The sequence below is a fragment of the Podarcis liolepis genome (assembly GCF_965112155.1).
Source record: "Podarcis liolepis genome assembly, chromosome: 11".
NCBI classification, from domain to species: domain Eukaryota; kingdom Metazoa; phylum Chordata; class Lepidosauria; order Squamata; family Lacertidae; genus Podarcis; species Podarcis liolepis.
In genome coordinates, this window is record NC_139565.1 from 5,750,647 (window position 1) to 5,773,971 (window position 23,325).

The 23,325-nt window shown below is 41.8% G+C and overlaps 1 long non-coding RNA gene across 1 annotated transcript; it reads right to left on the minus strand.

Moving 5' to 3' along the window:
• Positions 1-5,585: 5,585 nt before the first annotated feature.
• Positions 5,586-16,550, minus strand: LOC310688567. The gene is made up of 3 exons (XR_014517041.1): positions 16,522-16,550; positions 8,046-8,251; positions 5,586-5,879 (listed from the first exon to the last, which is right to left on the minus strand). It is a non-coding gene; the product is annotated as an uncharacterized lncRNA (long non-coding RNA).
• Positions 16,551-23,325: the final 6,775 nt, after the last annotated feature.

The window sequence follows — 23,325 nt, forward strand, 5'->3', positions numbered from 1 at the left end:
TGGCAATGCTGGGTGGGAATAATGGGGACCTGGGAGTCCAAAATATATGGAGCATTCCAGGTGGAGAAAGATGGTTCAAAGCAGAGTTCCTGCAACATATTTCATGTCAGTTATGAAACAATTGTTGACAAGATGCAGTTTTCAGGTAGTGTCGTGCACATTAGTAATGAGATCCCTATTAAAAGACTTTAAACATTTCTCACTTTCAGTTGCGCCAATGGTAAAAAGCAGGCCTAGGTAAGCACAGCCACCCCAGGCATGAATTGGCAACGTGTTTAGTCACACTTTTTCAAGAGAGTGCCATTTTGGCACTACAAATATGTTGCTGCCTTGTCAAGGACTACCTTGAGTGTGGGGTGGTGGTAACACCATCTACAGTGGTACCTCGGGTTACAGATGCTTCAGGTTACAGACACTTCAGCTTACAGATTCCCCTAACCCAGAAATAGTACCTCGAGTTAAGAACTTTGCTTCAGGATGAAAACAGAAATTGTGCGGCAGCAGCAGGAGGCCCCATTAGCTAAAGTGGTACCTCAGGTTAAGAACAGTTTCAGGTTAAAAATGGACCTTCAGAAAGAATTAAGTTCTTACCCTGAGTTACCACTGTATAAGATCTCTTTAAGATTCTACATATGTGGCAATTAGGAAAGGAACAGGCTCACATTTCCATGCTTTTAAAAAGGTGATTTACACATGCACTTGCCCTTCACACCCAACGCAAAACACATAGACATTGTGCTCGGGTATCTTTGTGGCGTGAGAAACTGCCCACAATCTCTGGAAAACTCATTAAAATGGTTGCTTATGTTCCTCTCCAACTAAAAAGGAAAACTCTGTTTACTGCCAAGATTAGGTTGTTAGAAATTTCAGTGGATTTCTTCTTCCTCCTCCTGTTTTTGATTACTCGTAAGTTTTTGTAGCGTAAAAGTAAATTGCAGTAACTGCATAAATTCAAGGAGCTTTTCGTTTGGAGCACTGAAATTTTATCACAGGCCATTTACCTTCCTATCATCATTCCTGTATATGGAAATGGTTGAAAAAGATACAGTATGTTAATGAATCCTGCCAACTTTCAGCTCTTCTCTTTGTTTGTCCCAGCCTTCTCTATGCCAGCTTTACAATCACCTCCTGCCAGATTTGAGCTTTGAAAATTAACATATTTTGTATATGACATATGTTTGAAATTAGCAGGAAATGCAGCCAAGAGCTAGAAATTAACCACAAAAAAAGTTTTTATCAAACATTTGGGAGACAGAAAAGAATTTTGTTGGCTTCAAACATTAGGACACACTATTGTCTATTAAATTAATTCAATATGTATCACTTAGAAACTGACAGCATAATGTTGCCTGCCTGCCCGCCTGCATCTGTTCCTCTGTTTAAGATAAAATTATACATTTGTGTGCATGAGAGCTCTCTGTGGGTGTGTACACACACACACACACACACACACACACACACACACACACACACACACCATGCCTGGTGCATCTTTTCCATTTCTCTAATTACACGTGCCACATCTTAAGCACTGTCTCTGCTTGGTATAAAGCCATTTTGCAATGGTGATTCAGGTCTTGCTGCCCATCACGGTTGGTTCATTCATGAGGCAAGCTGAGACAATTGTCTTCGGTGGTGAGTGTGGGAGAGAGTGGTGAGTTGAGCCTCGCACCTCCTTGCCTGGGATTTGTCCACTGAACTTCATGGTTTTCAATTCATAGTTCATAATGAAATTTTCAAATGAATGTTAATGCATCATCCTAAGCCTGCACTATTGACAATGGGGAGAAAATAAATGCCAAGTGGAAAGGATTTTTGTTTTTTCTACAAATATTAAAATGCAACATTCTTTTTAATAATATTGGGGGGTGGGGGTGCAAATCCCTTATGCACCCAGTCTTGGAAGACGGGAACCGTCCTTAGTGGAAAGATCAGAGCACAATTTAGTGTGTGATACTGGCACGAATAAGTGCTGACAAGGGAATTCTCTGAATCCTCCTAGCACCTGAAATTTAAGCAGCATGTTTAGCAACAAATATATTTCTTCCCCTCCCAGAAGTATATAGCCACTCACTTTTCATTTTTGCTAATGTATCGCAGTGCTTGCTAATACATTATGCAAACTGTAGTTTACTTCCTGAACTTAAATGGCAAACTGATTTTTTGGCTTCCATTCATTCAGCTCCCTTTGCTGCTTAGGGAAAGTCATCTTTTCACACGGAGCCTCAGTCTAGGCAAATGCGACCACAACAGTTGCCACACACGTGCTGCATGATTCATTCGCCCAGAGCCTACATCAAATCGTTATAATTTCAGCATTACATCACGCCTGTCATTTCTGAAGCCTGTTTTCCTTTCTGGTTTTTCCTGCTCTTACCCCCAGCCAGCCTGCTAAAATATGCTGGAGTGCCTATGTTTCAATGCTCTGATTCCTGTCTTGCTATTACAGTAGATTCAAGATGGGTCTTAGGCAAGGTGTGAAAAGCAGAATAAAATTACAGAGGATGATAGCCCAGATTCATAAACAAGAATATTATTTACTCCTGCCCCAATATAGTTCATACTGAAATTATTTAAATTTGTGATTCAGATGCTGCAGTAAAATAGTGACAACCAGCTGAGGTTTTGCTAGAAATGAATAGTTATGTGCTCATTCTATGCTATGTCAGCCATAGAACTTCTCCAGCAGCTTACAGTAAGTATGTGCAGATCTCCATCAAATATCACTGAGTCTCACAGTCTGAAATTCAGTAAAAACGGACTTTCTTTTCCAGCATAGCTGTGAGGAGGCAACTGGAAGCTTTCAATTTAACCACAAGTTATTATTTTGACCCAAGCCGGAACTGTTGTTAATCTTCGCTATGGTTTAAGAAAATAAGCCAAGACAAACCATAGTTTAAAGTTGGCTTGCATCCCTAAACCATAATTAAGACTGACCGCAGTTTGTCTGGTTTGGGGTATAATGAGGCCAGTTGACATGCCTGAGGCTCATTCACATATTGCAAAGCCATAGTTTAGTGTTATACCTAAATGAAGCCAATCTGGTGATTTCCTTCACCTAAAGGGGATTTGCAGAGTCTCGCACATAGGAGTCAATTCATTAGAATAATTTAATTATTGCTATTATAAAGGACACATGAAGAGGTGAAAAATTATGGGACCATATGGCTTAACACAGCCCACATCACTAATGTGTCTGGCAGCCACACCCTCCCACAGTTCATCTATTTGGTGTGCATGAGAAGGGTCTCTACATGTATAGTAATGCACATGTGCAAAGCTCCTCCACACAGAGGGGGATCCTGAGCCAATCACGTATGTGGATAGAGCCCCTTCTCATGTGCACTGACTGCATGGGTGGTGGGGAACATGAGTGCCTGGTGTGTTGGTGGGAGATGGGACCCTCTCACACATTATTTGATTGCATGAGAGAATCATCTGCACTGGCTTTCACTGAACAAAATTCAAAATGTCTTAAACATGGACACCACTGAGAATGAGCTATAGACTATGGTGCAAGCCACACCAAAGCCGCCTCCATTTGTGAGACATTGCTGTGCTGGTATTTTCCTCAAATGCAATTGCCGCTCCGGGGAACTACAAGACTGTATCTCAGGCACAGGCAAACTCAGCCCTCCAGATGTTTTGGGACTACAACTCCCATCATCTTTAGCTAACAGGACCAGTGGTCAGGGATGATGGGAGTTGAAGTCTCAAAACATCTGGAGGGCTGAGCTTGCCTATGCCTGCTGTATCTCCTTGTTTATAATGCAGTTTCATACTGCAAGCCATTGGGAAATGCACTAAAGAGTGGGAGGTTCTTAAATCATATGTGTTGTCTTATCTTTCTTGATCTTGCAATGCTGTGCTACACATCCCTGTAGTTAGTTGCAAATTGGGCTGCTGGTGGGGGGATGTTTGAAAGGTCAATTCCTTTCTTTGATTTAGGTAAACATATGCCCACCTGCGCAGTCATTTGCACATAAAGTTAGTGTGCCTTCGCCCCCTTTTTCCTTAAAGCTGAACACATAACTATTATATAGTAAATACACATTAAATAAAGCTAATTGAAATCTCTGCCTTGTGCTTAATAGTAGGGTATTGATTGAAGTTGGACAGAGAGTGGTGTGTTACAGTGTTCTTATACTCACTTTTTGCAACTGCACCAGATAGATGATGCATGGTCAAAGACTGTTGCACATTAATCGCGACTCACCACAATTTGCAGAGCAGGCAGTATTTTCCATGTGTGATATATGACCGTACAGAACTGCGCAGAATAGGATGCATTTTAAAGGTGTAATGGGAATTGGGGGTTGCTCGTGCGTAAGTTGCCGCCACTCTCGGTGAGGTTGCCTGGATAAACCTTTCCCTGGCTGGACAGTCCTGATTCCGCGTCTGTCTCAGTCACTGGCAGAATCCGTCAGTGGGCGTTTCCTGAACTTCTTCCAACATAAAAGTTCCTTGACGGATAGTCTCTGCCTAGCCTCCCTGCGCGGAAGTCTTCTGCGCAGGGTGGGTGTGGGCAGTGGAGGACCAATGCTCTCCCCGCTGGTCTCTGGCGAAGAGTCCTGGAGCCATCCCTCCGAAACCCGCCTCTGCTTGCCTTTCTCCCTGGTGTAACGCTGATTTCCTTCCCCGGTCACTGAGTCCTCTCTTTTCCTGCTGGGACCTTCTCCGGCATCGCTCGGAAACCCTTCCACCACTCCTGACTGCGATGGCAGTTCCCTGACAAAAGGGGACACACATGCCCAAACAAGGAAGGAAGAAATCACCGATATCCCTCCAGCTCCATTTTGAAAAATGAAGGTTTCAGGGAAAGAACCCTCCTGCTAGGTGGCTATCCAGGGGTTGACAATAAAATGGAGGAGCAAACTTCATTCCCACAGACTCACTCCCACTCATAACAATATGCCATAGTTATTATAGCACATGGCTGGTTCACATGAAAATCACAACAGCGCAAGGACAATAAAATAAGTAAAATGAGACCAAAAAAATCAAGTGCTAAAGGGCTAGAACTAGTAACATTAATACATGTTGGGACCTACACCATGTGACTCATGGGTAGCAGTTAGGGAGAAATTGGGTTCAGTTTGCCTTTAAAGAACAGTCTACCTAATTCACATTTCCCCAAACAATACGAGAAGTAAAACAGTAATCCTTTAAAATTTGCACTTCTCCAAATTTTTCAGTGCACTTTTCCAGCATTTCGTCTACAAAAATGCATATACTGGGGTAAAGTTGGCATAAAAATGCATAAATTAATGAAAACAACATACAAAAATGCATTATATTAGGGGAAATTCCTTTGCAAAAATGCACAATTATACCAAATAACATACAAAACATAAGAAACTCACATTAATATGCTGATGAATTTTCATGAGGACTTTTTAAAAAATTGCAAACTGATGTGGAAATGTGGAGAACTGACTTTGATTGGAAAAATGAGAAACAGAGAGAAACCAAAATGGGCAGATTCTCTTATCCTTACTGATGAGCAAGAAAGAGGCTGCAGTACCATAAAATAATGCTAATGTTGATCATACTAGTATCATCAGCTTGTCCCAGAATGTCTTGGCTAAGGAGCAAATCTTGGCCAAGAAACAGAACCCAAGGAAACATTTTCTGCTGTACAGGTTACTGTAGCTCACAGAATCAAACCATAGGTGAATTGTCTATAGTTAAATGCATTGTGGTCTAGGATAAATGGCAATAATAGGGAGGTGCAATGGAAAAAGTGCAGCTAAGGAAGTCAAAGTGATTAGTAATCTAAGCAGTTTGGGAAGAGGAGTGGCATCTTCCAGGAAAAGCATTTTCAGCAGAATCATTCACTCACTGGCAGAGGTACCTCCTTCTTAGAAATACCTTCCTTCCTAAAAAAAGTGACATTTCTTGGAACAGTTTCAAAATGTGATGGATCAACACCAGTGCAGTGGTAGAGCTTGCTGATATTTAATGGCTACAGAGATTCTTTTTAGTGCCACCACTTCCCTAGCCAGAGAATCCTTTAGCCTGAGTAGAAGAATTTCTAATAAAATTAAGTTACAGATAGCTTACATGAATGTAGAGGCCTCTTTCTTTTATAAACCATTGACATTAGTGCCCTCTAATCTGGCATTTTTCCCAGCTCGAAAGCTGCTAATAGCACTTTATTTCTTTTGCTATTCCATTTTTTTTTTGTTCATAATATCTAGCACACTGATGTGTGGGGAAAACATTGTCCGATAAAAATGTCCTGATCTTATCTTAGCTAATGAATTAAATCTAGGGGTCACTGTGAGAATGCCATATTTAATAGAGGTCTTAAAGCACTGCACTAAATAAATACCTTTCATCTTGGTAACCCTATGACCTAAATTTTTAATTGCTGGAATAAGCGGCTTCTGCTTTAAATGGATTCGGCAGAGATGTGAAGCTGTTGTGAGGTTACTTAGTACAAACGCTCACTGATGTGCAGGCTGGAAGATCCTGGGTGCATACATAATCAATAATGCATCTTGCAAGTCTGGCAGAGTTCAATTGCCATATCTATTAGACCTTGACTTCTAGTATCGTCCTTTAAAATAATTAGCCAGCCTTTCTGGGGCAAAATGTATGGTACATTAACAAAGTGGTGGCATAGCATGCAAAAGCTGTTTACCACCGCTCCTCCAGAACCGTGACCCAATGGTCCATTGTTACTCATTGCTACGTGTAATTCCTTGTTCAGGGTGGGGGCAGGATGAAGAAATTGCAAAGTTTTCACTGCTAGTATCTTCTTCATATTATATTATTATTCATTTCATTTTATGAATCACTTCCCATGGAGCATCCCAAAGCAATTTCACAATACAATAAAAAGTAAAACAATTGCATATATAAAAACAATTGAAAATCGCTGCATATATAGAAGCAATTAAAAGAATTACTTATATTCAAACAACATCAGTTAGTTGTGGTGTGATATTTTATTTCCTAAAAATGTTTATCTCCCATCAATGGTTACCAGCCACTCTTCAGCAAACTTGAGCAGGCACATCAGGTGTCTTCCCAATATGGTGGGATTATTGTCTTTTGATAGTAATCATTTCAAGATTTGCAGCACAAATCTAAAATCGCCATATGCAAATGTTATATAAATCGATGACCACCTTTGTCCTCCCTTCCGGTGTTGCAAATTCTCTATTTGTGACACTGGCCACCCAGTATCTAAATCCCAAACAGTACTATCCTACTAATTAGCCTGGCATTGTGACGATCTAGAACAGCTCACTAACGGGGAAGGGGACTGCGCATGCCTGATATACACATGACCATTAGCTATGCTCCAGCTTGCACACATTTAGTATTAGTGTAAAAGGGCCCCGAACCAGTACAGGTGGATATGCTTAGGAGCACTTTGCACAACTGGGAACCTCGGCGCAAACAGGATTCCACTGGGACACAGAGACCTGATGTTGACGTGATGAAGCATGGCCTACAAATTAGAGGAATAAAATAACACAACTAAAAAAATAAATATAAAAAGCAATGTAAAACAATTAAGCAAAAAGGAACCAATATAAAACCAGAGTGAAAGATTGATGCAGAAACCCATTTAAACCAGCAGCAAGTTGAATACTCAGTAATGAGTCTCAGCTTGACAGCACAGCTAAACACAGATAAAAATAATTAACTTTCAAGCCGTTAATGATGGAGCCAAATATTTACATACATTAGGAGAGTTTCCACAAATATGAGGCCACCAACAAGAAGACCCTGCCTCTAGTGCCTGACAATATCATTGCTCTTCATTGTGGGCTGTGTACAGGGCCTCTGAGTGAGGCTGACCTTAAGGCGCAGGCAGGTTCATATTGCTGCAAGCAGTCCTTCAAATAACCTGCCCCCAAACCATTTTGCTTTTTAGCCCATGGAAGGTCTGTGGTTTGTATTAAACTTAGTTTAATACCCAGAGTAGATGCACTGAAATTAGTTCATTTCCGTTCATTTCACTTCTGGAAATTAATGGAAATGATGTAATTTGGATACAACTGTGTGCGCACCGAAGAGCATGTACATACCTCAAATTATTTTGAACCTTTTCAGCACCAAAGATGTCTTGCTGTAACCTCTGAGTCTTGCACAAACAGAAATCAAGGCAGAAGTTTCTTTGTGGAACAGAAAGGTAATTTTCCAACTGGACTTATATGGTGTACCACCAACAGCATTATCAAACCAGCTATAGTGTGTGCAGAGCTTCTCATTTTTATTCATGTACGCCAACCTCCTGCAAATATAGCAGAAACAGAATGTAAAAATAAGTTAATGCTCAAAGCCAAACCTGCTAAAATTAGTTAACCAAATTACATTAAACTCTCCATCTGCTTGTTACAGTATCCTGACAACGACAGCAGCAAAGCAAATTTGCTGACTGGTTTATTGAGTGTGCCACTTGTTCAAAATAGAAAATTAAAACAAAGTTCTCCCCTGCAGTACATATTATTTGTACCCTGATGCTACATTTATACAAATACTGTTTTCTTGGAATGGCTGCATATTTATTCATCATGTTTTTTCCCAAGCTGACTTCTAAAGCTTCCCCTACTCCCCACAGTAATGCCGCAATTATCATTTTAATCATAATAATTTATGTTGTTTATCGTGAACAACTATAAAACACAGCTTTCTTTCTATTTTACCTTTGGGCCCCATCAACTGATGCTGAGAAATTTCATTTCCCAAGCTGAATAGACCATCGCACCTTTATTTGTACTAAAAGCTCTGGCAAAAAAAGGGGGGGGCATTTCCTCATATACCTACAGAAAAATCTTACAAGAGTGAAACCATCAGTGAGAGAGTAGCACTCTTAGAGATACTGCTAGCTTTATATTTAAGCATTAAGGCTGTAAAGCTAGTCAAACTGACCTGGCGGTTTGAAGTTAATGGGACTTACTTTTGAGTAGGCCTGCACGTGCAACACTGTAATGTTGAATACATTAATCCTCATATTGTTTAAATAACCCTGGAAGACAATAGCCTGGATCCAGAAATGATCAAACACAATATGTGGTTGCGTGCAACTAGTGTCATGCTCTACACCAGGCCTGGCCAAACATGGCCCTCCAGCTGTTTTGGGACTACAATTCCCATCATCCCTGACCACTGGTCCTGTTAGCTAAGGATGATGGGAGTTGTATTCCCAAAACAGCTGGAGGGCCAAGTTTGGCCATGCCTGCTCTACACACTCACTCATTGTCACTTATATAAATTGATATTCCTGTTTGTTCAGAGGTGCTTCCACATTTCTCCAGTGTGGGGTTGCTGTGGGTTACATTGCATTCGTCTTTGCTTGCCTGGACTGTAGATGGTTTGCTGAACTTATCCACAGGCAGCGGCAGCCAATGCTGGAATGCATGCAGTAAAGGTAGAACTTAAGATTTGTTCCTTTTCTCCTAGTATATATGGGCAGGTGGAAATAATCATGCACACAAATCCTTAGCACTTGGGCAAAGCAGGTACTGGATTGAGAAGTCTCTCCTGGTTTCATGATCCTCAGTGTGCGTGCTGGTCCAGTGGGTTACTCAAGAGGCAAGGTCCAAGTCTGGTCCGTGGTCAAAGGTGCAACGTGGAGGCAGTCCATAGTAGCTGAAGCTGAGTGCAGGGCAGGGAGTCAGGTGAAGTCAGGGACAGGCATGCAAGCAGGGAGCCAGGGCAGGTCAGGAGCTCAGGTAAGCAGGACAGGGTTCAGGCAGGAACTAGCAACCAACAATGTTGCTCCTGCAACTTGGGACTGGGGCTGGCCGGCTTTTATCTGGCATAGGGAGGCCCCGATCCTCTGGTAACTCGCTTCTCCTGGCCTGGAGGCGAGCACTGCTCCTGCGGAAACTTAGTTCCCTCCGCCTCTCTGCCCTGAGCCTCTGTAGCTCAGGAGAGGCTGGAGGGTTACCGGACCCAGAGGCAACCTCAGCTTCCTCTGACGGGGCTGAGAGTGGAGCACCTGCAGGCAATGGGTTCTCCATCATCTCAGGAGCAAGAGCAGACTCAGCTGATGCTTGCACCTGAGGATCCAGCACAGGTGAGGACCCTTCAGGCTCATGCCCCAGCCCCGGCTCATCTGGTTCTGGAGGTGGGGAATCCTGTGCAGGCTGGGATCCCTCGGGTTCAGAATCCGTGTCTGAATCCCAGGCCATCACAGTGTGCTAGTAATAATAATAATTTATCTACTTCCATTCATCCAAATATCTCAGGGCAGTTCACAAGATAAAAATACAGGAATAAAGCACAAAATAAATAGTTAAACCTGGGGAAAACAAAAATCCTCTCTTCCATAAACATTTTTAAAAGACCATAGAATATTAATCAGCCAAAGGCCTGGTTGAGGAAGAACATTTTTGCCTGGCTCCTAAAGATGCATAATGAAGGCACCAGGGAACCCTCCCTGGGGAGAGAATTCCCCAGACAGGGAGCCACTGCAGAAAAGGCCTGTTCTCGTTTTTGACACCCTCCAGACCTCACGTGGAGGAGGCCCATGAAGAAGGGCCTCAGATCACAGCCTATGGTTTGGTTTATTTGGGGAGATGCAGTCCTTGAGGTATTGTGGCACACTAATAAATACATATTGTCAATGATTTCTGCTGGATTTGGGTTCATTGGGCATGTGAAGTGGCTCTAAATGCAAATAGATACATGCATATGGGGCCCTTCTGGGGGGGGGGTCATACACATAAGAGCACTTCACAGAACTGACACAATTACAGTGGGGTGGTGGTACTTTGGGATATACACAATAGGGTTTGTGTGGACCTCTCAGTTAATTGCCTGTTTGTCAGTCAATGGCTAAGCCAACTCTTTCAGCAACATATATTTCCATGGGAGTACATTATAGAGCAGGGACGCAGGTGGCACTGTGGGTTAAACCACAGAGTCTAGGACTTGCTGATCAGAAGGTCGGCGGTTCGAATCCCTGCGACGGGGTGAGCTCCTGTTGCTCGGTCCCTGCTCCTGCCAACCTAGCAGTTCCAAAGCACGTCAAAGTGCAAGTAGATAAATAGGTACCACTCCGGCGGGAAGGTAAACAGCGTTTCCGTGTGCTGCTATGGTTCGCCAGAAGCGGCTTAGTCATGCTGGCCACATGACCTGGAAGCTGTATGCCGGCTCCCTTGGACAATAAAGCAAGATGAGAGTTTTGTAATCTGGTGCTCTCCAGATGTTTTGAACTACAACTCCCATAAGACCAAACCAGAATGGCTGTGCTGACTAGAGCTGAAGACTTAAAAATAGAAATTGTAAGAGTTTCATTTCAATTGTGTAACCCTGAAGACAACAACGAAGTATTGAGTAGATGAGTTTAATATAATATATAATAAGTGCACCCTGAGAATCTTGTTGAAGAGGATTAGTCTTCAGGAGGGAAGAGGACCCTGATCTCTTCCCCTCTCTTACCTCTGCACATAATGATCAGCTACAGACCACTAATGAAGTTTATGAGGATTATTGCCTATAATCCCTAGTGTAAAATTACCGGTAGTTTGGTAAGCAGTTATCAATTTCCTTTGGAAAAAACCCATAGCTTTGTGGTAAAGTCTCACACACTAAAGGTTGGTTTCTCCAGACAGGGGTGGTGGGGGAAAACCTCTCTCCTGAAACCGCAGAGATTTACTGCCCATCAGTGCAGGCATGAACCAGCTAGGTGGATCTTTGGTCTGACTTGGTATAAGGCCAGGGTTCCAAAACTGTGGGTTTCATGGTTTGCCAGTTAAGAACAGTGGCTGTCAACAGTGGGCTCAGCATATTAAATGTTCATGTTGATTTTTTCAGCGCTTCTTTTAATTTTTATTGCTTCTTTTATTTCTTGTATGGTATTTATTCCTGATTGTGTTCAATATTGTATTTTATGGAATTCAAATTGTAGAGCAAAAAAAATGCAATATTAAAAAATAAAAGAAGCACTAAATATATAATTAAAAACCATACAGCATTTAGCACAACCCATTACAATTGCTACAACAGGCAGAAAAATCATTAAGTCTTGGCCCTCCCAGACTCTTGACAATTTTCAAGTGGTCCATGGTGGATGGGAGTTTGGGAACCCCTGGCATAAGTTATCTTCCTATAATGTTCCTAATTGTCTAGCAAGCTTTTCATAGCAGGATGTTGCATTGACATGAAACTACAAATTGGTGCTGATATGGTACTCCTTGTATATAATTTGGTAGGGGGGGATCCAGTATGCATCTGCACAAGGGGTTTATTTTGCTCATATGGGATCTGTTTTGAGTCAAGACTGTAATTATCCCTTGCTTATTTGGATGACAGCATTGGGAATGGAAGCAGAAGATAAAGACATTTTCCAGAGGAAGGTAGTCTCTTGCTGCAAAGGCAAAGAGTTTTGTGGTACTGCACCAAATTGATTATGGCACTAAGCTTTTGTGGGCTCCAGTCCACTTTATCAGATGCATGAAGTGGCCTCCTCAGTTGCAGGTGTGTGTGAATCTTCTGCTGAAAATAGTCTCATCCCACCAAAGCTAGCATTTGCCCTCCCTGGTATATAGAGCTATTCTGGGAACTGTTGGGAGGATCAAGAGAAAAATACATGAAGTTCCAAGAATCATATGTGGTTTCCCTTGTCTGTTGGAGAAGTATGCTGAAAGAGCCACAAATTATTATTCCAAAACCAAAGTGGGATTGCAAGTTACATTACGGGCTTCCACAAAATAATATACAATTCCATCTTAGTGCTTGTCAGAAAGCATACCAACATACAAAATGGTTTCTAAAATGGTTTTAAATACCTTGCTCAGATTTTGGTTGGGTAACAGGCAATTTCATACACAATTGCGTATTATAAGGTATTGGCCAAAATCCAAAGATTCACAAAACAATTTCTGCATGCCCTTATGGTTTCTTGAACAAGCTCTATGACATAAAGCAAACTGCTTTTGAAACTTTCAAGAGTTGCCATTCAAAGGGGATTGGGGTATCCATAATTCTACTGGGCATGTCCTAGCTGACCTCAAGCAACTCTTTGGATCTCTGCCATTGATTATAATCTAGATGGAGTTACTGTAGGTATAACTAAAACCACTGAGGCCAATGCACTTAGTGAGCTGAATTCTGTGCAGTGATTGTGATGACTGAATATATATCAACAGTCATAAAACCCTCATTTCTTGCAAACCATGGGAAATGTGCTTTTGTAAGAAAATGTCTTCATACAACCTGTATATTTTATTTACAAACAAGGTTTTGAGAGTATGTATGTGGCTATATTCTGTTTCAATTTCAAACTGAGTGCAGCTGCAGTAAATTTAGTTGTGTTAGAATATGCAAGTGGGCCTCTTTCCTTCTAAAGAAATGTACTGCCTGATCCTAACCATATTTAGTTGGAAGCAACTTGTATTAATTTCAGCAACATTTAAATCCCAATTAAGTAAAGTCAGAACTGTAGCCTTAATTTTACATTTGGACAGAGTTCTTTTTGGAGTAGCTTTATGGCAAAACAGATCGTGACCAACGTCATGCCACCTGCATAAACAACTTTCTCCGTACAGCTTGCCCTGAAAGATCTTTCCCAGGCTCCACAGAGGAGAACAATGTTGCTGTTTCCTTTCCAGTACAATAGAAGCCAATGCAGAACCGAGGAGTAAAACTCAAGGTGATAGTTTAAGCTGGACACTTATTACAAAGTCTTGGAAAGAACTTTTTTTTTGCAGAAAACAAGTTTGTGGATATGCATGTAATATTGGCAAGATAATAATATAGAAATCCCAGCACTGCTGTTTCTGCTTCAGATTGTATCAACAATTACATAGAACGCAGAAACGAACAATTGCCATACAGTAATACTTAAACAACAGCCAGAACTTCCTGTCTTACATTGTCTTGCAGTTACTTCCTACCAAAATAGAACTAAGCAATGTCATTGTTCCAAAAATGACAAACCCTCAACTGTTTGAGAAGACCTAAATCTTTTTTTGTTTAGTGTAAATTTCTTCCTCTACAGTAGTCACCAAATTTCCCTCATCCATTATCCCACCACTGAAGCTGCCAATTATTCCAATAGTTTAGAACAAGTATATAAGTAGCAGTTAATATGTTTCATACTAAGTTCTAGTGCTTTAAAAATAAGAAAAGAAGTAGTTTTTGGTTTAATATAATGTACTAATGGCTTGTATCAAATGTAGGACTAAATCACTCATTTTGTCACTCATTTCTACTAGCACAATGGAACTTTCCCCATCTCTCCTCTTCTCCCTCCCCCCTCTAAATCTGTTCTGGGGTTTCTCCCAACCCTTTGGAGCATATCTGGGGAGGGAAAAAGTTCCTTTGTGCAAGCATAAACCCTCATGGAAGAAGGGCAGTGGATGGCACCTGTATACAGGTAACTCTCAGCTTACATGGGTTATTTTCCGGGTATAACGCCTAAAGCCATGATTGTGTATAGTCAAAACACACTGGGTTCAATGGTGGGTGAGATTACCAGAGTATTTTTTCCTGGATGCCTACCTCCTTTCTGCTCCCTATTTAATGTTTTAAAAAACTTTTTTGCCAAGCACGTAAAGCTGAATGTACACAAGTTACATGTACATAAGACGCGAGCTACTTGTATTTTAGAAATTGGACCTACAACAAAATGTTGTGCTGTGCCTCCTATGTGCTGCGACACTCATGTTCTCCATACCCTGGTCTTCTTTCTACATTGCTCCTCCTTACCCCACCTTCTCCTGCCTCTTTGCTTCCTCTTCCCACATAAGCAACTGTTTTCTCATTAATTGTTTGCAAAGTGTTTCATAGAATCATAGACTTGGAAGGGACCATGAGCGTCATCTAGTCCAACCCTCTGCCACGCAGGAACCTTTTATCCAATGTGGGGCTTGAACTCCCCACCCTGAAAGTCTCATGCTTTACCGACTGAGCTATGTTGAGCAGGATATGCATGCTACACAACATGGATAACTCACTCCCACATTTGCACTGAGCTACTTTCCTCTCAAATGTTGCTCTACTTCTGTATTCTTGTAGTAAGACAGCTCCTTGCAGGCCTTGCACATCTATTTTGAGTTCTGAGTAGGCAACTCCTGGGCCCCATTGGGCAAGGCAAGTTCTTCTTATACTGTAAGCTATTTGTTCATGCCTAAATCAGTTTCTCTCTCTCTCTCTTTTTTTTTTTTTTTTTGCTTTTTAAAAATTTTTTTATTGGTTTTAATTCATTTTGTAACACAACACATTCACATCAAAGAAAGAAGAAAAACAAAACATAACTAAATAAAGACAAATTAAAATATATATATATACTCCTGACAAAAGGTAACAACAAATTGATTACATTAACTACATAACACACAACACTTACTGACTTCCCTTCATCTCGGTTTCGGAATGTGTTATAGAAATTTCCTACCTGCAGTTTCTTTTCCTAAAAACAATTTTTTTACATCACAAGTGTTATATCATGCCTACTGTGATTTTAAGTTTTTTGTTTTTTCTTAACTTCTGTTTCCATGTATGCCATAAATTTATTCCAATCTTTATTAAACTTTGTGTCTTTTTGATTTCTTATTTTCTGTGTCATTTTTGCCAATTCAAAATAATCAAGTAGTTTAGATTGCCATTCGTTTATAGTTGGGCCTAAATCAGTTTCTCTTTGAGCCCTGGGAGCAATTTGATCCAAGTGTGTTTTGTGGTCACTGACCAGGGCTAGAAAAGTGATGCCATCCTCTTCAGTGTTGGTGCTTGGATTGGGGTCAAAACACCTGATATAAGTGCTTATTTATGATTCTTAAAAAATCCCAATAGGGCGTTTTTTTTCATATATTAAAGGACTGTATTGGGCAAAATAAGCTGGGCTCCTGAGAACGTTGGTAAGATCATTTACCCCAAACCTCTGCAGCTATTGTTGTTGCACTTGGAACCATTAATAATAAGTGGGGAAAGTTGTGTTTCTGATTATGTTTCATCGTATGCCAAGGCAGCTGCTGGTGCGGTAGCAATCTGCAGCAAATTAGATGGCAGTTAAAGTGAGATTTTCCACAATCAAGAACAAAGCAGGGCCAGTTAGTATAAGGACAGCTTGTTCTTGTTGCTAATGTGCTTAAAAACTTGCTGTGCATAATTTGAAACAGCTCCTGTGTAAGGATGCTGACTTTGGTTTCTGTGGTCTAGAGCTAAATCAAAACCAAATGGAGGAGGTTGAAGAAGAAGATGACAAATTAGATACTGACATCTTCTGCTCTGGCTACAGGGATTATTCTTCTTTTTCATTCTGACTATTGATTTAAAAGTTAATTTCCCACAATATTAAAATACTTAATGGAAGACAGATGACTGAAACCTGGAATCCCCAGCCAGCTAGTTGCTGAAGGAAATCTCAGACAAACTACCCTGTACATCCAATACAAATTATTTAAAGATGTAATAAACTGTTATGGAAAAAGTTGTTGAGCGCCTCCTTAATGCTTGGTTGAATGAAACACTGAGAGCTTCAAGCGAAACATTTCTCCATCCACCAACTGGACATAATGAAAGCAATATGCAGCCCAAAGACTGGCACTCTTTGACCTGATACTTTTCTCACTCAACAAGGCAGTAGAGTCAATGTCAATGGTATGGAAGCATGGCTCTTTTCTGCAGGACCTACAGCTCTGTGCTGTCCTTATCTTCAAAGGTATAAGAGGAGAGATGGAGAACCTATGGTCCTCCAGATGTTGTTGGACTTCACCTCTCATCAGCCCTGGCCACCATAGTCAATGGTCAGGAAAAATGGAAGTTGCAGTTCAACATATTCTGCATCTTTTGTGTACAGAAAGATTACACAAACAAATGCACACAAACAGTCCTTCAGATGCACGCTGCAGCTGTTGGGAGCCAATTTTCTATTATACACTCCCAAGCCACCATGTTACTAGACTGATGATTGTATAAGAGTCTTATTACTGTCGTTGCATATATTGGTAATAACTTCTTGGGTTGATGGGTTGATGAAGGGCTGCCTTTTAAGCTGGTCTAGAATATCTCATCTGAATGCACCAGGTTAGCAGTTTGGCCCTCAAAATATAAGGGTTGATTTTCAGCTTATCAGTCTTATACACACAGGTTTAAAACTGTATTTGCATGCAAAAACAATATTGCCCAACTCAAGATACTTCAATAAAGCTTCATTGCTCAAAGGCAGCCTTTGCTTTTCCCATCCTGATGCCTACCAGATATTTTGGCCTACGATTCCCATTGGCTCCAGCCAGCATGACCAGGAACCTCAATGGTCATCTGCCAAGGCAGGAAATGCACTGCTGCAGAATCCCTGTTAGGTGTCTAGCCACCCCCTATGTAAAACCACTAATGAATGGAAGTCCACTGTCTTCTAAAGCACTCTGCTGCTCCACTCTCAAACAGTTTGAAACATTTTTCATATTTCTTGTAATTCGAACCATTGGCTCTGGTCCTACCTCTGGAGAAACAGGAAACACCCCCTCCCCGCCCACATCTATGTGGCAACTTTTCAAATATTTGAAGTTGGCTAGTGTATCACCTTTCACTCATTTGCTCTTCAGGCTTAAACATGCCAAACTCCCTCCTCTCACAAGAAAATTCACAAGAACTTCCTTGTCACTCTCTTATGGACACACCCCAATTTGCCAATATCTTTCTTAAGGTGAACACAGCACTCAAGCTAAGTTCTGAATAACGTAATCGAGCTTGAAGGCAGCACAGAAGACCATAATCCTTTTACTAATGCTTTTGCAATTTTGGTCACATGTTTCACTTCCCTTTTCAGAAATACACAAACCACCAACCACAAAATCTACACTTGCCTGATACAAATAACAATTTTGATGGGATCCGCTTCTTTTTTATGAAGAGGACCCAAGATCACAGATCATTTCTCTTCTCAGTGAAATGCTGCCCCTTTCTGATATACTGGACAAACCTGACAGCATCAGCTATGGAATCTGTGGCACCTGTCATCTAGAATGGAAGAAATTTCAATGCAAGTATTATTGAAAGTCTGGTGTTTGAATTCTCACTTTCCCTAAGACAAAGAACTTTTTCAAGTTTGGATAAGCTGAATGAAGTCAGAGAATTAACCACAGTATACACTTTCTTCATCCCGTTGTGGATTATCTGTCCACAGCTGTGCCACAATAATGCATCTTTTTCACTCATGAGACCTTCAGAGCAACATAACATTTGCTGGTATCATGTCTCAAGGACCAAATTAGCAAAAACGAATTCTCTGAACCACCATTAATAATTCAGAAATAAAATTTACGAGAGACTCATTACAACAGGAGTGAGGAAACATTTTCAGCCCAGTGACCACATTCCCTTCTAGGCAGCCCCCTCAAGGCCCACATGCTAATGGCGGGCAGAGCCAGAGGCCAAAATGGGTGGGGGAACAAACATAAATGTTACCTTTGTACAGTGGAATAGTTTCAACATTTGTTCACGCACCTCTTTCTACACCCCACAGAGAGGCAAGCGGGAAGTCTCACCGTGGTCCAAGGACACATTCTAGTCAAGCGAAAACACTTGTGCTGCAAAGCCTAGCCAGGAAGGGTTTTGGCCAGACGCCTTGGGGGCCACATTCACCCCCAAGTCTGATGTTCCTCACCCCCGATTTAGGAACAAAAACGGGACCTGAAGGAAAATGTTTCTGTGTTCAGTTCTCCTGTCCAGGATGCTGCAATCCCCATCCCACCCTTTTTTCCTTCTTAAGCGCAAAATATGGTCTGAAGCTCAACAACAACAAAAACGAAGATCATGGCCACTGGTCCCATCACCTCCTGGGAAATAGAAGGGGAAGAAATGGAGGCAGTGAGAGATTTTACTTTCTTGGGCTCCATGATCACTGCAGATGGTGACACCAGCCACGAAATTAAAAGATGCCTGCTTTTTCGGAGAAAAGCAATGACAAACCTAGACAGCATCTTAAAAAATAGAGACATCACCTTGCCAACAAAGGTACGTATAGTAAAGCTATGGTTTTCCCAGTCGTGATGTATGGAAGTGAGAGCTGGACCATAAAGAAGGCTGATCGCCGAATAATTGATGCTTTTGAATTATGGTGCTGGAGGAGACTCTTGAGAGTCCCATGGACTGCAAGAAGATCAAGCCTCTCCATTCTTAAGGAAACCAGCCCTGAGGGCTCACTGGAAGGACAGATCGTGAAGCTGAGGCTCCAATACTTTGGCCACCTCATGAGAAGAGAAGACTCCCTGGAAAAGACCCTGATGTTGGGAAAGATGGAGGGCACAAGGAGAAGGGGATGACAGAGGACGAGATGGTTGGACAGTGTTCTCGAAGCTACTAACATGAGTTTGACCAAACTGCGGGAGGCAGTGGAAGACAGTAGTTCCCGGCATGCTCTGGTCCCTGGGGTCACAAAGAGTCGGACACGACTAAAAGACTAAACACAACAAAGCACTGAACATTCTCAGTGTTTTTAAGGTTTAAGGTTTTAGGGTTCTCCCTGAGCATAATCAAGCCTCAAATTTTCTCCTAATTGATTCATTTACTGTAAGCTTTTCTCCCTCTCTCATAGCACTAGAGCTCATGCTCTTTAAAGAAGAGCAATTTGCCATTTCTCTAAAGTGATGGTCACTTTGGTATCAGATATAAAAAGTGTCATGGCTATGGTGGGAGCTGAGATTACACATGCAGAATCAATTTCCAAAAAGCTCTTGTTCGTGGTTCTTCCTGTTTTAGCCATGTGCTTATGAAAGATAACAGCTTCTAAAGAAGTGTGACACTTTAGTACAGTTCTTAATACTTCATAAATATTATGGTGCAATTAGCTGGCATTTAAAAGACTGTATGGTGTCAAGTTGGATCTCAATGAAGGCTAGTGTTAAGCATATGTGATACAACTTAACTTTTCACTCTTTGAATTCTTTCTCAGTCCAGGATGAGCGGTTGGCTGAAAGTGCTTTCATCATATTATTACTGCAGTGCTGTGGCATAAAACATTAATTGTGTAATAGCACTATAAATTATTGAAAACTGACCCCCTTTCCCCCAAACCTGAAAAACTATGAATGAATACTGAATGACGGCAGTGTCTCCAAAACCAAGGGAGAGGAGAGACTTAGGGATTGAATGTCTCGCCGAGTGAAATTGACTTTGCCAGCATGAGTCTTAAGAGCCACACCAGCCAAACTAAGCAAAAGCAACCCATTAACATTGAGAGAGACCCTGGAGTGGATACAAAAGAGCACCACATTTATTCCACCTCTCAAAAGATTAGCACAGCAGTCACTGTAGCTACAGTGTGGTTTTGTGGTTACGCTTGCCCTGCACTCCAGTACACAGCAGGGTGTTCAAAGAACTCCTGCCCACCCTGGTTTTTAACATACCAACTTCTACCCTATTTCTGACATCTTGGCAACCTTATGTCAAGTTCAGTGTGGAATGGCCTATCACTGAGAGTGTAGAGCCACGGAGCAGTTAGAGAGCTGAGGAGAGAAAGGTTCGGTGCCCTGGCAGTCAAAGCTACTTGTCATTTACCTGTCCCAGAAACTTTCTAAAATCTCGGTACAGTGGTACCTCAGGTTAAGAACTTAATTTGTTCTGGAGGTCCGTTCTTAACCTGAAACTGTTCTTAACGTGAGGTACCACTTTAGCTAATGAGGCCTCCCATTGCTGCTGCGCCACCGCCACACAATTTCTGTTCTCATCCTGAAGCAAAGTTCTTAACCCGAGGTACTATTTCTGGGTCAGTGGAGTCTGCAACCTGAAGTGTCTGTAACCTGAAGCATATGTAATCAGAGGTAACACTGTAATTGTGTGTGTGTGTGAGAGAGAGAGAGAGAGAGAGAGAGGGAGGGAAGGAGAGAGGGAGAGAGAAGGCAAGTTTAAATGAAATCTCCCACAAATTCAGAATTTAAATTGGAATTAGCTTTCCGATATTTGTTGTGGAGCTAAAGGTACAAAAATGACAATTACATTGCATAGGGTGAAATGTATAAGAGCCCCAAGTTATTGGGAATGGGAAGGCAGATCCCTGGGTGTTCAGCTTAGCAGCAATGTAGCTAGCTTGCATTGAGCATGGGCAGATAGGAGGGCTTCAGGGAGGAGAAAGAGCTTGCCCACTAACTTCTGCAAAGGTCATGTGAATCCAACCTCATGCACTAGTGGAATGGGTCTTTCCTGTCCTCTCCTTCCTCCCAACTACCAGAATATATTGGGGGGGGGGGGTATGTGGAGTGGCCAACGGAAGATGTGGTCCCATTCCATGCGCACATACTATGTTTCCCTCCCCCCCCAAAAAAAAATCCTTTCACTGTCACTAATGAGAGGACCAATGTTGGAAAATCCTGTGAGAAGCTGTTTATATGATCACTTTTGTCCATGAGATTTTCTCATGTCTGAGATAGAAAGAGGTGCTATGAAGCAGAAAGTAGCAGACTTTTCCAGCTCTGGATAAGCTGTGGACAAGTATGTGGCCTGCTCAGCTGAACTGAGGCTACAGAAATGACTTTCCTGCAATCATTTCAAGCCCAGCATGATGGCCTCTTCCAGGAGTGAGGACCCCCCCTTCCTTCTATGGAAACTTCTGCTGGTACATCCAACATTCCTCAGATGAAAAATAGGGACTTTTCTCACCCCCACTAGGGCTGCCATATTTTGCCGTATTTTCCCGGACATTACCGGGATCTCAAAGGCGGAACTGACATCTGGGGAGACAAAGGTGGCATCTTTGTCAAGTCAATTGGAAAATCACGGGGTTTGGGGGCATTTTTGAAGAAGAAGAAAAAAGGCTCAACAACTTTGGGTTTTCCTAAAAAAAAAAGAAAAAAAAAGAAAAAAAAAGGTCAACCACCTTTAGGCTGTCCTGGCAACAAATAAGTGAAACTCCCCAGCCATTGGATGGGGCTGAGGTTTAATATGCCAATTATTGCAGCGGAAGCAGGAGGAGAGCGAGAAGAGACTCTGATGCTTGGGCTAAATGGAGAATAAGGCACTAAGTGGGATATCAAAAGCCATCTAATTACAAGTTATTAAATTGCAGTTAAATCAGAAAGTAATTATTCTTTTTTTAAAAAAATAATAATCTGAGCTTCATTATATTTGTGACATAGCTGTATCGTGTTCCCAGTCTTTGCAAGTCCTTCATTTTCCTACTTTGCATCGGCCCTTTAATGAAACCCACATCAGTTGCATTTGAAACATGAAATGTAAAAGAAGCATCCAAATTAATTATGCAGCTCTCGGCTCTGTACCAGACAGTGAGCTGCAATCATTCTTTGACTTCTAGAAAGGACAGGGACATATAATACCTTTTAAAATGCTTTCCAAAGAAAAAAGAGAGAGAAGTCCTGTTACAAAACATTATTGTACCTCAGCAGATGGTTTGAAGAGATGCCTTTTTTATTTAAAAATGGGGGGGGGGGGAGACTGTTTCCTTTCATATGCTGACTTGAGTGATTTTAGTTCTTATTACTGTCATCTGTTAGCGGCAGGGGAAAAAATTGAAAGCATGTGATTTTCCATACGGCAGGAACATCAGCACGAAGCCAATCTCAGAGGCACACAAGTTTAATTTACTGTGTAAAAATATGCAGTAGAATGAAGCCCGCTGACTCTTAGGCTCCTCATTTCAAACGACTTCATTTCTGTGCTGAAATCCTCTATGGCTCTTAGTCATATTGTGCCTCAAATAAATAAAGCCACGAATTGAAGAGTTGATCAAAGGTGGGCTGATTGAAAGGCCTGCCTGGAAAGTCAGATGTAGCGCCGGTGCTCTGCTAGCTCCACTTGAAGGTTCAAAAGGCTCTTCCTTCCTCGCAGGGCTGCAGTAATATTTTGCTTCTGTCCTAGGGCACGGACATTTATCTCAGTGGGTGGGAACTAGCAAATTGTCTTCATTCGCCGCTTGAAAGGTGTGCTGAAGCTTGATGAAGAACCAATGCCCTTTTGCCCCAAAGATTTTGTTCCAGCTGTCCTGGCCTTATTTAGGACCCTAGTACGCCCTCACTCACTTGGCAGAGCCAGTTAACCACATTCTTTTGATCTGCACAATTGGCACCTACAGATCTAAAGCAGTGTGGATCCCAATTCCGAAAAAATGAAACAAAACCAGATACTTGCAAATCTAGGGGTAGAGCTGTCGAGGTGCAAGTGCTGAATTTGATTTGGTTTAATATTAACAATAACAACAAACATCACCAGTCCAGCCATGAGGCTGGTGAGACTACTGTTTTAGGTGGCAGAAGCTGCTTGGCAGCACCCGCATTGTCCCACCTGCCCCGACACCTCCACCAACAACGTAGAAGCACTGCTACTATTGGTGCCAATTTTGGGCACCCCAACTTGGTGTGATCTTGCCCCAAACCAGCACTGGTGGGAGTGCTGCTTCTCCACCAGTGG